Source organism: Cheilinus undulatus, linkage group 22 (genome assembly GCF_018320785.1).
Source record: "Cheilinus undulatus linkage group 22, ASM1832078v1, whole genome shotgun sequence".
NCBI lineage: Eukaryota > Metazoa > Chordata > Actinopteri > Labriformes > Labridae > Cheilinus > Cheilinus undulatus.
The window spans coordinates 26,281,628-26,296,101 of NC_054886.1; the positions used below are offsets into that span (position 1 = coordinate 26,281,628).

The following is a 14,474-nucleotide window of genomic DNA, read 5'->3' on the forward strand; positions in this document are numbered from 1 at the left end:
GTTTCTAATCTCCTCTTTCCTCTCCCTGAACACTGTGCCAGTGAAGCACTCCACATAATGTGGCCCAAAAGCACTGCAACTGTCTTTTCAAATACAGACATGGACCAGTGAATGCATCACAGGCTTCATCAGGGGAGCATATGTGACATAAATAAAGTTATATTGAAAAAGAGAGCATAGGGTATAGCAGTATCGCCAAATGAAGTGTCTGTAGGAGGATGTGGGAAGAAATGAAAAGGACAGTTGATGCCTTCAGGGACACCAAAGCAAATCCAATTAGTTTAATCAATGGTGTGTTAAATGCTCTCTTGAGGATGGGAAATTCCCCCACTTAACCATTTAACGTCAATTTTATGAGTGAGTTCTGTCAAATAAACAAGGCAATGCATGTTTGGTGTGATTTACTACTTCATAACACTTATTTATAGACACAAAATAGCCTTAGCTATATGTTTTAATGCCTTTAAAATCAAGCTACTGTTTTATTTGTACGCTCTCTGTGTCAGATACTTTGCTGATAAACAAAAAGAGAGTCAAAAAATTGTGAAGAAAACATTTAAACTACAATTAACAAAGTCATACGGGGCTTAAACGCACCATTTTTTTTTTCAAAATGTGTGCGTTTTAGAGCAAAAACAAGGCGGGAAACTGTATTATACAGACATACAGTGAAGTAGGCGAGTCTTTCACACACTGCCATCATGTAACGGTATGTGAGGAGAGAAATGATCCATATCTATGAATGGAGGAGGCTGACTCACTCACAGCACGGTCCCATAAATGAGCTACACCCTGGAGAATTCAGTCTTGAAGAAATACAGCCCTCTCTGGTCTAATAAAGGAAAGAAAAGCAGCTGTTTGTGAGAAAAGAGCGTAAAAAGAGAGATGTACTCACCCTGAGCGCAGCAAATATGAGTCAGCTACAGACAGGGAGAGATGCAGGAGAGTCAGCGGGAAGATAATCTCCTCTGGATGTCACAGAAAAACAGCTCTGTGGGGAATGTAATGTCGGTTTAAGAGAGTAGAAACGCTCTGCAGGGGAAGATGTAAAAAAAAAAAAGTCCACTCCGTTGGTCTCGCCGGGTTCGGTTCCCTCGTGCGGTGTCAAGTCGTTCAACGGTTGGTTTTTAGTGTTCCCAGCGACGCTGCCCTGGAGGGGGTACGGTTTAGAGGAGCTGTCAGTCAGCGTTCGCAGAGAATAAAGGAGAAAGGCAGGGTAAAGGAGGTGTCGTGATCCCGTTGCTCGGTCCGTGTGCGTCGTTGCTGTCCGCTGCTGCTCTGTCACCGGCTGCTGAAACGTGGAAACGCCTTTTCCTCGCTCTCCCTCTCCGTCTTTCTCTCTCTCTCTCTCTCGGTCACGGTTAAGCACGCTGTCTGATACATCCGAAGATCGTCTATTTGCAACAACAGCTCACTCTCACAATACATCACAATGACGTTGACAACCTAATTTTTTACAAACTTAAGCGGTGTACCACATACTTGTTTGAACGCCTTGTCTCCTCTTTTATGTTTAGGCCAGCAAAATTCTAGCAATGTATGTATGTTGTTGAAAACTTTGCAGCACATATCTGGTCTTATGGCAGTATGCTAGCTTAGCAAGCATGCTGCTACCTTGCCTAGCTAACAGACATTTTCCTTGATTTAACTAGTTTTACCACATTGTGACTGACAGAAAGATTTAGCAGTCTGATATGAAGTTCAGTTAGACTAAGTTTTCACTTCAGAAATCTGGGGACATTTACAGTTCAGCGGCAGAAAACCGTGACAGTAGTGATGGGTCGTTCATGAACGAGTCAATTCAAAGAGCCAGCTCTTTGAATTGAACAAAAGGGCCAGTTCCTGTGTGAGAGCCATTTTATATTAGTATAAGCATTATTATTATTTTTATATAGATTGTGTGTGTCTGTGTGTTATTTAAATGATTAGTAGGGACGATCTTTTATCCTCTGCCGCAGGTACACCACGTAAAAGGACTTGTGTTTGATGGTGTAACACTAATGCTTTGTGTCAGGTGTGGCATACATCCCAGCCAGTGAGCAGATTTCATCTGTAGATTTTAAAAAAGTATATATATTATATTTTCATCAATTTTAAAGATTGAGCACAGTTGGAATAAAATACCAGCCCAAATATCAGTCATATGTTATAACATTGCTAAAATTGGAAGGTCAAATGAAGCCAAACTGGTGCCTGAATGCAGAGCTATTTGGGAGCCAAAAGAGCAGACTCTTTTTGCTGAGCCGAGCCAAATGAGCCGGATCACTGAAAAGAGACAGATTTCCCATCACTACATGACATACCATCACGATGATGCAAAAATGGGGCCACACAGTTTCATGTCATTTGACAAAAATAAATTACACCATGGTGTTAGGTGCCCTCAACTTCGCCTGGAAGGCAGCAGCTGCCTAAAAACCGCCCTCCAACTGCCTTCCAATCAGGTCAAGGCATGAGCTCAACCTCTCATCCAATTACCAGTCAGCATCGTATAGAGAGACCAAGCTTGTTGCTTTCCTAGACAACTATGCTAGCTTCTATATTAACCATAAGTTAAGTGTTAGCTACCTGCTTGGTAACACTATAGAGCCTAGCTGACTTCAAGGCAGCTAAAGACATAGTAAGGACATGTTAATATCTTTCCAGCTGCTTATACTAGCTACCTGCCAAGCAGACTGTTGGTGTGGATAACTGTAAGGCAGCTAGACATAGATAGCGTTTTCCTTCCAGGCTGCCTATGTATACTGGCTACCTGCTGGGTAACTAGCCAGCTAGCTTCTATTTATCTACCTATCTATCAATCTTTCATGTGTCTTTAGATAGTTTACCTTGAAAGAAACAGTAAATCATCTAGTTTGACAAAGTATGACCTGACAACAAAACAGCCTGCCATTGGTTGTGACAGCCCAGTCACTGTTAAATACAAACAAGACAGTATGGCAGATAGCATTAGCCGCTAGCAGTACATTAGAAAATGGATTAAAAAAAGGATAAAAAGACTTTCAATAATGGAGTTCCAGGTATGGATTTAATTTGTAGAGACCCCAGAAAGACACCTTAGTTCTAGGCTTGCTAGATTAGCCTCCATAAGGGATTCAAAGGCATGGATACACACTTTATATCCACAAGGCGAAACCTAAAAAGCATTTATATGGAAGGCATGCTGTCAAATTGGCCAAGTTTTGTTTGTTTAAGTGGTCTGAAAGGACCCTGAGCTCCTAAATGAACAGGGCTGAGTATAATGACAGTAGAGTTTGTTCAAATGAGAATCAATATATCCTTTCCAGTGAATGGTTTGCAAACTGGGCCATGAGCCCAGGATTGAAAAGGGCCAAGAATGGTAAAATTTTTACAGACTTTAACTCTTTTTGCTATTTTTCTTGTCAAAACACACAATAGGGAATCTTCACCACTATAATGCACGTTTCTAAATAAATGAATTACCACAAATGTTTATTTTTCAACCTTGTTGCTCTTGGTCCTCTAAAAACAGAACAGAGTGAGAGCTCTTACTTTCCAACTCTGTCCAGAGTCCACATTTTTCCCAGACACACACTCAGACTCACACATACCCTTGCACACACACATTTTTCAAAGCTGATGTCACCGCGCTATCCGGTCCACAAATCCCTCCTCCTGTTTCTTTTCTCTCTCCATCACAACTCGATCCAAAACATAGAGTCCCACCAACCCCACCCCCACCCCTATCACCCCCGTACCCCCATCCTCACCCTCCATCCCTGGATGCTTTCTTTTAAAAGTGACAGAGAGCTAATGGGTGTTGTGCTCAGGGCTTTTGATCCCTCAAAGAAAGTTAAGTTATCCATCAGTTCCCTCTTTGTCTGGTGAAAAACTGCACTTCAGAGCAGAAACAGTGATAAAAGAGAAAACAAAACTGAAGTCATTGAAAATAGAGCGCAAAAGAGCTTCCTATAACAGATAAAGATTTCTGCTAGTAAAATAAAGGAAAAAATTGAAATGAAAAGAATGCAATAATTGTCAAATCTCATAAACTCATATTTTAATTACAATAGAATAGAAACAATGGTGTCAATACATCTCAAAAAAGTTGGGACAGGGCCATGTTAACCATTGTGTAGCATCCCGTCATCTTTTAACAGTAGTCTATAAATGCCTGGGAGGTGAGGAGACCAGTTGCTGGAGTTTTGGGAGAGGAATGTTGTCCCATTCATGTCTAGAGTAGGATTCTAGCTGCTCAACAGTCCTGGGTCTTCTTGGCCAGATTTTTTGCTGTTGGCTGCACTAAATGTTTTCTGTTGGTGAAAAGTCTGGAGGCCAGTTCAGCTCCCAGACTCTTTGACTGTGAAGCCATGCTGTTGTGATGGATGTGGTATGTGGTTTACCTTTTCTGAGAGAGACCTTGTCTGGATGGGAGCTTATGTTGCTCTAAAACCTCTCCTTTTTTCAGCATTGATAGTGCCTTTTCAGACGTGCAAGCAGCCCACGCCATAGGCACTAATGCAACCCCATACCACCAGAGATTCAGGCTTTTGAACTATGCCAGGATAACAGGCTGGACGGTCCCTCTCCTCTTTGGTCAGCAAAACACAGCATCCATTGTTTCCAAAAAGAATTTCAAATCTTGGTTCATATGACCACAGAACAGTTTTCCATTTTGCATTAGGCCATTTTAAATTAGCTTTGGCTCATAGAGGATGGCAGCATTTCTGTATTCTCATATGGCTTCTTCTTTGCATGATACAACTTAAACTTGCATTTTGCTAACATTGGCCCAAAACCTCGTATCTCCAGTGCTATTGGTCAGCCTTTACATCTGTCAGTTGGTTTCAACAAATATTAAAGCTACCAAAAGTGTCAAAAAGATGCTGACTGTGACCATGCAGTTTTAGATTAATTGAAAAATACAGCATTATTGTCATTCCCTAAAAAGTGGTGATTTTTGAAGCTACAAGGTTTTGTCCTGCCAGGATGGCATAACAAACTGTGTTGATAGACAGTAATTTCTGGAAGTGTTCTTGAGTCCATGCAGTGATTTCCAGTAAATCACAAGCATGACTTTCAGCCTTGTCCCTTGCACAAACATTTCTCCAGATTCTCTGAATCTTTTCATGATGTTATGGATTGTAGACAGTGGGATATTCCATAATTTTGTGTTGAGGAATGATTTTCCAATTTGACACAGAAATTTGGTTTAAAACAGCTCTGTTGAAGCTCATTTCAGACTTTATTAATGGACAAAAATAAGGTTAAACCATTAGCATGTCACAAAATAAAACTTTCACTGATAATTTTGATAACTTGTTCGTGGTAGTGTTAGGATGACAAAATGTTTGATACACCGAAACTTTTCAACGCTGTTCCAAAAGATATAATCTCTGTTATTCAGTGACTTATAATGTTAAAAAGTAACAATCATTACTGATTTGTTTGAGCAACATCTAGGTCTATCTATTTAAAGCCATCAACTCTTTAAGCATCTATATATCTGCCATGTTTGCTTGATTTCTTAACATTTTTGTAGCTTTTTCCCCCAAGGACAATCTCCTCTATGAATTCCTCAACAATAGTTTTTCAAAATGCTCATGCTGGTGTGAAAAGCACAGCTGCCTCTTCACTGTGTAACTTAAGCCTGATGGTTCACAGGTGTGTTTGACAAAAGCAGTCCTCTAAATGAAAAGGCTCAGAATGAGCGTGAAGGGGTGGATGACTTCATCTGGTTTCACATACCGCTATGGTGAGCAACAATGATGTTCCCATGCAAATAACGTCAAATCTGGTTAGCTACCAATCATTCTTGCAATAGTCAAAGTTAAGAAAACACTGAAAATTGACAGGAGCACAGCGCCAGTGGGTAATCAAAGCTGGTTTACAGAATATGGCTAACGTTAGCAGTGCTAGCACAGCTAGCATTCAATCCTCTTTGCAGGTTAGAGCTGGATGCCGTTAAACAACACATCGGGTATGTGAACACAGCCTGACACAGCCTACCGACAACTTTGTCCCTATATTTAAGATGAAAAGTATAAAATCATGCTGTTCTTATGAGATGCTATCAATGCTACTGTCCAGCATTGTTTCCATTTAGGTCCCAGAGCATTGTAGCAAAAATTTGGTAGCAATCAAATGGAGCTTAAGTGGCTACTATTGATGGGCGGCTGTGTTGCAGTTTAGACAGTGTATGCTACTGAGTTATTAATAACCGAAGAACTCAGAATAACAGACAGTTGGTTTAATGAAAGGAATGGTAATATTAGTGTGTTTATTTAAGCACCACCCTGACAAAGTTTCCTCTCAACACTCACATCATCGCTGCTAACTGCTGGTTATGGCTTCACAATAGCAATGTCAAAGTAGTATTTGACACACCATTTATTTCAAAGTTATACAGAGGTGGAATTGTTTCCTGATCTCTGGAAAGTTCGTGTGCCACAAAAGTAGCACCACACTTGCATCAACTCTAACAAACAGTAGACTAATCTTTACTCTATTTACGCCGTGCTTTTACATCCTCATCATTAGATGCGTAATGCAATACGGCTAATTGCATGGAAAGGGGTGTTTTTTTTCCCCACAATAACTGCATAATGGCTCAGCGTCTCCACATGCCGGTGTGTATTTGATTTGTATTTTTTGATTGGCCTACAACATAAAAAGGGAGCCATTAAGCATGTGCTTTTTGACTTATTTGCAAAGTTTTAGAGCATGCACTTTATTGTGGAGTTTTAACAAAGCATCACACCATTCAGCTGCACAGAGTCAGACACAAATTCAAACATGCTAACGCAGCACCGCCAACTACAGCCAACAAATAACATCAAGTAAACCGTGAGTTCTAACACCATTTTGTGACATATCTACTGTGTTATCTTGTTTGATATGAGTATGGAGAAGGGCTGTTAAGAGAGACAACTTTAATCAGAGATCATGGAGTAGGGGTATCGTCACATCCAGGCTTATAATACATTTCCTTATGGGCGTGTTTCAACAAAGTTCAGTTGTTCTCCAGCGCTGTCACTTTCTCTCTCAGTTATAAAGAACAACCAGACTCATGAGTCCTGTGAAGTTTCCATCATTTAGAGTTTGTGTTTAAAACTCTGTCTGCTCTTTGCCATCATGGCAGAGATGTTTTACCGTGGAAGTGATGTAATGGGGATGATGACAGCAATTTTGGATTTTATAGAAAATCTGTACACATTTATGATGTTTTTGTTGCACCAGTTTCAAACTAGTCGACCCAAGAAGTCTCCTGAAAAATATCAAGGACAGTTGGAGCAACGGTGTGGAGTGCAAATCAAGACAGACACAGAGATGGACAGTAGTAAGATTAGCTTATTATGCGTGCAAATTCATTGTGTAAGCACGTCTTTCCCCCACTCTCTAGCCCCACATTTCCTGTCTTTCTTCAGCTGTCCTTTGAAAGTAAAAGCAAAAGACCCAAAATAATCTTCATAAGAAAAGAAAAAAAATATCTTGGATGTGCAGTGAAAGATATTTTTGAATTGAATCCATCGTAGCACTTTTTTTTTGACAGAGCCTCTTTTGACGCTGCATCTGCCGGCCTTGAGTCTTTCAAAATGTGCTCCATTCTTCATCAGAAAATGTCTTCAAGTTTTTGGTCTAAAAATCACAAGTCAGTGAATATGCAGCAATCAGACTTGCTTTGAGCCTGTGACCTGTGGAGGATAAATTCAGCCTTTTTAACACACAGTAATTACACAGCAACACTCAAAGACATATTCACAGCATATAAATACTCTCAGATTTGTTTTTATATCTCTAGACCCTCTAAAAGCAAACAGACCTTTTGTACTGGCACAATATAACCCTCTGGATGTTCATTCATTGTTTGTAATCAGCATAACAGCACAGTAAAATCAGTGAATGTCAAAGACTGAAACTGCATACTGACAGGATTACCTGAGTCAATACAAAATGCAGTTTTTGAAGCATGTTTTAATTTATCAAGGGGAAAAGAAAAAAAACTTTTCACAGCACGGTACACATGATTCTTATTTCTAATTTTATAAATGGTTGATATCTTTATGATTAAAAATTTTTAAAAAAGCTTATAATTAACACTCACAGAGCAGCCATTCTTTCCAGAAGAATCAAAAGAGAAAATAAACAACCTGTTTTTTCAAGTCCTGTTTCAAATAGCTCTCAGTGGGTGATGTATGAGTCAGTTGATGATCTGTTGCTGCCTGGGAGGCCATATGTTGATTAGCATGCTGGGATTTATGGAAGACTGACACACGCTCACCAACTTCAACTCCTCCACCAGAATAAAAAAAAAAAAAAATCAATACAGAGTAAGTTATTACAGTTCTTTTTATCTGCAGCACTTTGCAAAATACAGCTAATGTCATTTATTATTTTTAGTAGAAAAAGCTTTCACGTGGAGCTTGAGCTATAGGAAGTCTGAAATTGTAATGGAGGCCTTACAGTTCACAGTGGGAAACATTCATCCATTAGTGGTTCTATAAGAAACTCACAATGTGCTCGGTTCTTACATGACTGGGAAAAAAATATCTATATTCACACTTTTTTGTTCTTTCTTTAACCCTTTTAAACCTCAAAGATGATGAGTATATTGGTAAAAACTCAACCCAAAAACCTTCGTTGTCTTTGGTCCTCAGTAAGAACTTTGAATAAGCTGAAGTTGACATTTATATTTTTTATTTAGTAGATCAGAAAGGAGAGAATTACAGCAGTCTAGCCTGTTAGTTATGAAATAGTTTGGCTCTGGGAGAAAAGTGGCCTTACTTTGGCAATGTTTTAAACTGACAAAATGCTGTTTTTGTGAGACCCGCACACAAGTCGGAAGAGTTAAAATCAAAGATTACCCCAAGGTTTCGTGCGTCTTTGCCAGAGTTAAGTCCTGTTCTGTGTAGTTTGGGGGTCTATTTCTCTCTCTAAGCCTGAGCTGACTGTCATCAGTATAGATGCAGTTGATGACACCATCAAGGGGTAATGTATAAATTAAAAGTAACAGTCCTAAAATTCATCTGCTGAAAATTGCGTGCCATGCCGTACCGAACTGAACCGGTCCGCTCTGTGGAAACGACCTATAAACGACAACAAGACTAAGACTACAACAAGATTAACTGCGTTATGTCATGTTACATTGCGTTACATCATGATATGTTACAAAACCATGTGGTATGAAATAAAATGAGAGTATAATAGGATACAATATCATAACTTACAATGTTGTATGACACAGTAGGACAGGATATGATGGGATATGATACAGTATGATATGATACAATACAATGATATAAAAAAAACAAAGCAATAGGATACAAAGAAAATGCAATACAAAACAATGCTATACAATACAAGATGATATGATGCAATACTTTATATAAGTGATCCAATGTGTGGCTCTGGAGCCACATGTGGCTCTTTTGTTATTATCTGTGGCTCTTTTATGTCTTAATTTCAAATGTTATTCCCCCAGAAAACTTAAAAAGAGAAACTTTTTTTGCCCTTTTTCACCATTTTTTGCCACTTTTCATCCATCCAAGCAACGTTTTGCCAATGAATACCACGTTTTCCCTACTTTTTTGCCAATTTTTGCCACTTTTTTGCAACTTTTTACCCATTTTTTTTTTACCACTTTTATCCCATTTTTACCCCTTTTTCACAATTTTTTCTCCCCAGTTTCACCCACTTAGGCTACCTTTTGTTATTAAATACCACTTTCGTCCTAGTTTTGCCCGTTTTAGCCACTTCTTTTTGCCAATTTTATCCAATTTTTGCCCCTTTTCACCTTTTTTCCACCACTTTTCACCTATTTAAACTACCTTTTTACACGTTTTTCCACTTTTGGACCATTTTTTGCTACTTGTAACTCACTTCTCACCCATTTTTGCTACTTTCTGACCCTTTTTCCACCCTTTCCTCCCCCATTTTTGCCCATTTTCACCCATTTTGTTGCTTTTTGAACATTTGTGCCACCTTTAACTTATTGTTATTGCTATCTCAAGCTGTTTTTGCCACTTTTCACCACTTAGATTGTGGCTCTTGCAAAGGTATTTTTCAACAATTTTGCTCTTTGGTTGAGTAGAGTTGAGTAAAACTGCTTTACATTATTAGATACGTTACAAAAATGGTAAAATACAATATTTTAGGTTTCAACACAGTACAATGCCATACATCACATTACCTTATGTTGAGCTATGTTACGTTACATAACATTATATTATATAACAACATAAGGATATGTTATGTAACATTATGTCAGTGCTTTGCAACCTTTTTTTCTCCCAAGGCACACCTAAAATCAAGCCAAAATTTCAAGCACACCAAATCAATATCTATAAAAAATTGCCTATCAAAAACATGCTACAGAAAAATCGACTGTATTGAGATCAGCTGATCTCATGCAAGCCCTCATCAGCTGACAACCAGCTGATTTGCTTTCAAGCACGCTATTGGCTAATCACACTCATGCTGCCATATTTAAATTGCCCTAACCTGGCTATGCCTTGCTGCTCCCTCTCCAAGCCACTTTTTACAACCCTTCTCCAAAACAGCCACATATGAATATGGTACAAGGCCATAGGATACAACAAGATACGTTATGCTATATAATGTTACGAAACATTATGATATGACATAACAGCATAGGTTATATTATATTATATTATGTTATATTACATCAGTGGTTTTCAACCAAGGTACACCAAAAATCAAGCCAAAATCTGGAGGCACACCAAATCCATATCTATACATAATTTCCTATTTAAAATATGTTCCAGTAAATCGAGCTTAAAGCATTAGTTCAGGCAGGCCATGAGTCAAGTACTGCTATATAATTGAGATCAGCTGATCTCACGCAAGCCCTCACCAGCTGACAGACAGATGATTGGCTTTTAAGCACACTATTGGCTAACTGCACTCCTGCTGCCATAATTAAACTGCTCTAACCTGGCTATGCTTTGCTGCTCCCTCTCCAAGCCACTTTTATAACCCTCCTCCACCCCAGCTTCTCCTTTTCAGAACAGCCACAAATGAATAACAGCAGAAGTGCATGCATGTCTCTTAACACCAGTGTGCCCTGCCACACCATTTGAGAGCCACTGCATTACATCATGATACCATAAGATATGATGTCATATGATACAATAGGACAGGATATGATAGGATACAATTACATAATATGAGGTGATATGATGCAAAAAAGTACAATATCAAACTTTTCTTGTCTCTTACTTTCTCTAGTTCTTTTCTTTATTCTATTTTTCTTATTTGGTCTCTTTGTTCCAACTCCCACACTCAAACACAGCTGAGTTTTGTCTTATTTTAAAACAGTATATTTGCATGAATCTGTTACATCGTACAAGTAGGATATGTAAAGTATATGCATGGCTGTTTGTGTTGTGTGTGTTTGTGTTTTCCCTGGAGCAGACTGAAATAGGGAAGTTCTTGTTTCCCATCACAAGACCAGCTCGTTTTATTGAAGTGGGGGAGAAAAAAACGACAGGGAGGAAGTTGTCCCAAACACAAACAGCTCAGAGGATCCAGCCGCAGCAAAAAGAAAGGAAGGAAGGAAGGAGGGAGGGAGTTGGAGAAACGAGAGATATAATGAAAAGAGTAAAGTAAGACAAACGGGTGGAGGAAGGACAGAACGGAGATAAACAGGGAGAGAGAGATGGAGAGAGGGACGGTTGTTTCAGTCTGCGTGAATGTGCTCATTGAAAGGGATGAGTCAGTGCAAAAAAACAAAGAAAATGCAGAGTCACTGCACTCTTTTCATTTAAATCTCTTCTTCTGCTTCTCTTAACTTTCTCTACCTCTGTTATTCGCCTGTTTTTCTATTGATTAAAAGCTTCATTCATGCTTCAGCTGAATGTCTTCTTATTTTAGCTTCACCTTTTGACCTCACAGCAATGTTTGAAAAGTTCCAGTCTTATTCTGCTGTTTCTGATGTTACTCCGGTAGATGTATTATACAAAATAAATGAACCTTTAGATACATATGACCTTTAACATTTAAGAATGTGACAGACAAGTTAGAAAATGATGGTAATGTGGCCTTGAACTAACAGAAAATGAGATTTTGCTGCACTTCAACTGTATGGTATAAAAGGAGCTCATACTGTGGCCTTGTGGATTTTAAATAACCTAGTCTTTCATGATCACATTACTCAAAAACCAAGTAACACAGAAATCACTGCAATTATTTGAGTTCAAATGTCTCAAAAGCGTTTGTTCTGCTCAAAATGAATCACACATGTACGTCTTTATTAGCAAAATTACGACAACTTTTCATTAAAACTTCATCCAGAAGGCAGCGTTGATGTGAATTCACTGCTTTGTCCTCCTCTGTAACATAATGTGGCTTGCTTCTTCCATCAAGTAAGAAAGCTATTTAGCAAATTCTGGTTACATTAAGCTAGCTTTTGATTCATGCAAAACAGGCTGGCTGCTACTGTAAGACGCTGACTCTTTCAGAACAGAAGGATGTTTAAACGCTAGCTAAAGCTAACAAAGCTACATCAGCTACAAAGATAATGTAGATACCTAGCTAATGCAGCTAAATCTAAAGCTACCAAATTTACATTAGCTCCTTAAGCTGCATAGTTTACGTAACTAAATCTAAAGCTTACAAAGCTATCTAAGCTACTCAAGCCCACTTGGTTGCATAGCTAAAGCTAAAGCTAGCAAAACCTATCTCCACTACTCAAGTGCATAGGTTACATAGCTAAATCTAAAGCTAACAAATTAATGTTAGCTACTCAAGCTGCAATGCTACATAACTAAATCTAAAGCTAACAAAGCTATGTTAGCTACTTAAGCTGCATAGGTTACAGAGCTAAATTATAGCTTACAAAGCTATGTTAACTACTTAAGCCATTTAGGTGACATAGCTAAATCTAAAGCTAACAAAGCCAGTTAGCCTCTTAAGCTGCTTTGGTTACATAGCTAAATCTAAAGCTAACAAAGCTACTTCAGCTACCTAAGCTGCATAGGTTAAATAACTAAATTTATAACTTACAAAGCTATGATAGCTACTCATGCCCCTTTGGTTACATAGCTAAATTAAAAGCTAACAAAGCTACATAAGCTACTTAAGCTGCGTTGATACATAGATAAATCTTAAGCTAAAACTATGTGATCTACTTCAGCTGCATAGGTAATACAGCTAATTCTAAAGCTACAAAGCCACGTTTGCTTCTTAAACTGCATTGGTTATGTAGCTAATGCTAAAGCTAACACAGCTATGTCAGCTAGTTAAGCTGCATTGCTTCATAGCTAAAGCCAAAGCTTACAAAGCTTTATTAGCTAATCATGTTGCAATGGTTACAAATGTGACAAAGCTATGTTAGCTATATAAGCTGTAAAGGTTACATAGCTAAACCTAAAGCTTACAAAGCTGCATACACTACACAGTGAATTCTTAAGCTAACAAAGCAATGTTAGCCACAAGAGCTACACAGTTAATGTCGCTACATAACTAATGCAGCTGAAGATAAAGCAAATGACTCGACATAAGCAATATTACATAATGCTTTGTTTCCCATTTTAGAAGTAGTGATGCAAATGGTGGTTTGCTTTAGTTACATTAGCTTTAGCTTAAGCTTACCTAGCTACACTGGTTTATGTGGTAATATTAACTACGTGGCCAATGAAGCTATGTTAGCTGTGGCCAAAGATAATGGAGCTTAAGCCAGCCACCATTTGTGTAACATGTGCACTAATTAGCTATCTTAAATCATCTTATGGAACTCATGTAAATCCGCACACATCCTTACATATTTCATACTCCTCACCATGTCTAGTCAGCATTCTTGCACCATCTGCATGTCTTGCAACCATACTATCATTGCACACTGTGCAAACCAGAGTCCAATTCCCTTTAGAGTAGCATACTTGGCCAATACAGCTGATTCTGAAATATCCCTTTAGTGCACTAAAGGTGGGCTTTATTAACTCATTGAGTGCCAGCCCTTTTATAAATGGAAAGTGGCTCATGTCAGTGTTTTTGTCCATTTTGAGTCATCTTTCAAGATCCACAGAATATTTTGTACTATGACTCTAAAAACACCAAATAGCTCAAATGAAAGAAGAAACTCTCGATTACATTGAGCAAAAAAAACAAAACAAAACAAAAAAAAAAACGTTTGTTTGCACCCTGTTCCTTTCTTGATTTATTTGAAGTTGAATAGAGGCTAGTTTCACCAAAAAGACCACTTTTCTGTAGAAAGCTGAAAAAAATGCATTTTTGTGAAAGAGTCTGTCAAGCAAACAGTGATTTGAATGTTATAATTTTGCCTTCAATGACATAAAAGACATCTGAAAATTGTATTACAAATGTTATTTATTGTAAAATAATTAAAAATAAATACAAAATACAGCATAATACAACTGGACAGCTGCCACGGGACCCCCGATACACCCGCGTCCTCTCCTGCTTGCGTGCCCCCTTGCACTGCCTGTAAATTATAGAAGTAATATAATATATAATATGTTATATATATTATATAT

The 14,474-nt window shown here is 38.4% G+C and overlaps 1 protein-coding gene across 1 annotated transcript in view; it reads right to left on the minus strand.

The window, feature by feature from the left end:
• LOC121504148 (astrocytic phosphoprotein PEA-15) overlaps positions 1–1,310 on the minus strand; it is a 73,032-nt gene extending 71,722 nt beyond the window's left edge. Inside the window, exon 1 of the mRNA XM_041778783.1 lies at positions 896–1,310. The gene's annotated coding sequence lies outside the window, so the exon portion shown is untranslated. The remainder of the gene's footprint in view (positions 1–895) is intronic.
• Positions 1,311–14,474: the final 13,164 nt, after the last annotated feature.